The sequence below is a fragment of the Aplysia californica genome, unplaced genomic scaffold, assembly GCF_000002075.1.
Source record: "Aplysia californica isolate F4 #8 unplaced genomic scaffold, AplCal3.0 scaffold00437, whole genome shotgun sequence".
Lineage (NCBI taxonomy): Eukaryota > Metazoa > Mollusca > Gastropoda > Aplysiida > Aplysiidae > Aplysia > Aplysia californica.
This window is the reverse complement of record NW_004797707.1, coordinates 368,456-371,593: the sequence shown is the minus strand read 5'-3', so window position 1 is coordinate 371,593 and position 3,138 is coordinate 368,456. Positions and strand designations below refer to the sequence as shown.

Below are 3,138 nucleotides of genomic sequence, written 5' to 3'. Positions count from 1 at the left end.
CTCTTATGCATAGTAGAATTGTAAATGGGCTGATTTATCAATGTCATGCTCATAACTGTGCCGGAACAACATAGGGGGAACTGCTGCTTTTTCTTTCCTCATTCTTACTATCGTCATTTTTCCTCTGCTTCTTTTTCTTTTGTATGTTTGTCACTCTACTGTGAACTGCTATTTCCTGGGTGCCTTGATAGTCGAAGCTGACTGCGCTGTTGAGGCTCGAGAGGTGAGTAGAGTAGGCCTGATCCCCCGTTTGGACTTCTCTGTTGACATCCACCCCTTGGCGCTCACGATATGACCTTATGCAGTTGCGAGCGCCGTAAAACCTCTACTAAAACAAAACAAAGACTCTCCTGGCACCCACCTGACCTAATTTAGGTACAGTCCACTTTAGAGCACCCACTGACGACCCCAACACCAGATGTGGACGCTCGAAATGACGTACTGAATGACGCCGCCAGAAGCACTCGTGACTCGCAAAAGGTTTATCATAAAACGGACGGATGCAAGTCACGGATATTTCTGGTTACTGGGTGGTTGGCGAGTGCTCTCGTCATGGTTTGTTCCTTCGTTCCCATCAAACGTCTTCAATCGTCTTTATCTCCTCTCCTTTTCTTTGTATGATACTCCCTAATAATAAACATAATCTTCGCCACTTATATCATGAACTGTTTGTGTTGCAAATGCCGTAAAACTTTTACTAAAACTAATACCCCTGTGTGGGTGTTCTATCTGTTTAATCCTGTGAACGTTTTTATTTCCCTATTTTTTCTGGGTTTTTTAAAGTGTTTTACGGCGCTCGCAACTGCATAAGGTCATATGAGTGCGCGGGACACATACAACATATTAGTACGTAGGAAATCTTAAATTTTGCCCAGGTGGCGGCGGGAGCCTTCTCTTATCGATTTTGGACAACTGGCATCTTAAACATGCGCATCTTGCACACGGGACCTCCGAGATTTTTCGCCCTTGTCCGAGAAGGCTAGGTGTAGACCTTTTCTACAGAAAGTTCAGGGGTGTGGCTGAAAGACAGCTGTAAGAAGGAGCCAAGCAGTTGTACTAGAAAGGCTGCAGAAAGAGTCAGGAGCCCAGAGGAGGGGGCAAAATGGGTGAGGGGGTGGAAGCAGTGAGTGGTGACGAAAGCAGACGACAGAACATTGTTAGAGAGCGGGAAAGGATGTTAAAGGAGACATTTTTTAAGAAGACAGTTTTCCACCGCTCTCCAGATTCAAACTTAGGAACTATTGAATGGGAGGCGAACTCTTTAACCTCTTGACCACGAGAGCCTTCGGTGAACGTTTGACTGTATACCAAGGACCTCATTATAATCTCCTTGCTGAATACATACAGACGCGTCACAGACTGCACAGCTCAGCGATTATTTCTGTGTGGATTTTTACCGAAATACGTTGATTAAAAGGACAAAAACTGTACATTTTCAGTTTTCAAGGACTCTCAAGCTATGGAAGTCACCAAACTATGGAAGCCATAATATTCTCGTTAATTTTACCTCTGAACCCGGTGACCCCCACCTCCTTCAATCGCAAATATCTCGACTTCTTTCTATTCAAGATAGAAGAATTTTTTTTATTCAAAGCAAGGCAAATGAACATGCTTTATGATGATACCAGTAACTCCATATTATATATTATAGGCCCAAAAATTGACGAGCGCCTGAGTCCACCGCGTTGTGACACAACTTATCTAAAATTGTGAAGCGTGCTGACAAAATGAGTTACTTCTCACAATCCATGAATGGAGATATCAGCCAAAAAATCAACACAAGGGTCACATTTGTAGATTCTAAACCAATGCCATTCTCTTCAAGTTCAACACGTCTTTTATGATATTTCATGCTAATAAATTGGAAAAATTCAACTTATAAAATTGATGTTTCTATTTCAATCGGGCTAAAATGTGAGAAGTAACTCATTTTGTCAGCACACCTGACAATTGGTAGATGGAGGTGTGAAACCTGTTCAATTACAATTTGGTTACCTGCGGGATGGGTACCTTCACAAGGCGGACTACTGCGAGCATAAGGTTTGCCTAAGTGTCTAGGAGTATGACATTTGTTGTCTACCCCCCTCCTCTATCTATTCTCTCTCTCTCTCTCTCTCTCCCTCTCTCTCTCTCTCTCTCTCTCTCTCTCTCTCTCTCTCTCTCTCTCTCTCTCTCTCTCTTTCTCTCTGCTATAGTCATCCTCCCTCTAAACTGACAGTAAACGCACTCACTGACCTACCGAGCCTCTCAAAACGAAACCCTTCCTCATTTTCTTTCTCTTCCTATATCTCTCCATCTTCTTCTTTCTCTTTTTTGCATTGCGTTAATTCCTTCTGGATTTTTAAAATTATTTGTTGGGGGTGGATTTTGTTATCTTTAAAAATACAAGAGGTTTGAACGCAAGACTATCACACGCAGAGATCAGATTTCAACGCCTCCTTATAGCCATGCACACTGGACAGATAGACCAATTCGTACTCAAAATGTGCGGATATTCCCATATACAATAATGTATAATATCATTCTCTTAAACCTCCTCCTTCATACATGCCAGCTTCGGTCAAACGCAATTTAAAAAAACATCTATTTGAACATCGCTGAGGTAAGATATTGGGGTGAGGGGGGAGGGGGGGAGGGAGAGAAAACGGTTGACAATAATAGAATTCTTTTCGGGTTCCGATACGGTAAAGGCGAAGAAAACTCCTCGGTTGTCTATATAGATCTATAGTATTATAAAAACTTTTCAAACTTACATAATATGGTCACTTTTAAGGACAAACGGGCTAACCCAGATTTCGGAGGTTTCCAGAAATCTTGCCCTACCTATAGGAGAAGTTTGGTTTCATTGGTGTGTATATTTGTTTGGTCATAGAGAAAACTCTCCTTGTATTTTAAAGAAACTGAAGAAGGGGCAAAAACTTTACCTTCGATTTTCTCAAAACAGCATTTTTCGGGATAGCCCCCTTGTGCTTAAAAGCGACCATATGCCAGTCTTAGGACTCGAACCCCGAACACCGGCAAAAACCCCACATGACGTCAGCGCAAACATACAGTCACGAAATGTATAGGCCTACTTGCGCGCGTGCGATCAGCGTAAAGTGTAGGCCAACACACTAAATTAAAAAATAAAGCTTTCGC

General features: G+C 42.3%; 1 protein-coding gene across 1 annotated transcript in view; it reads right to left on the bottom strand.

The window, feature by feature from the left end:
- Positions 1-3,138, bottom strand: part of LOC101852563 (twitchin) — a gene marked incomplete in the record, with an annotated part of 226,069 nt that overhangs the window by 221,837 nt on the left and 1,094 nt on the right.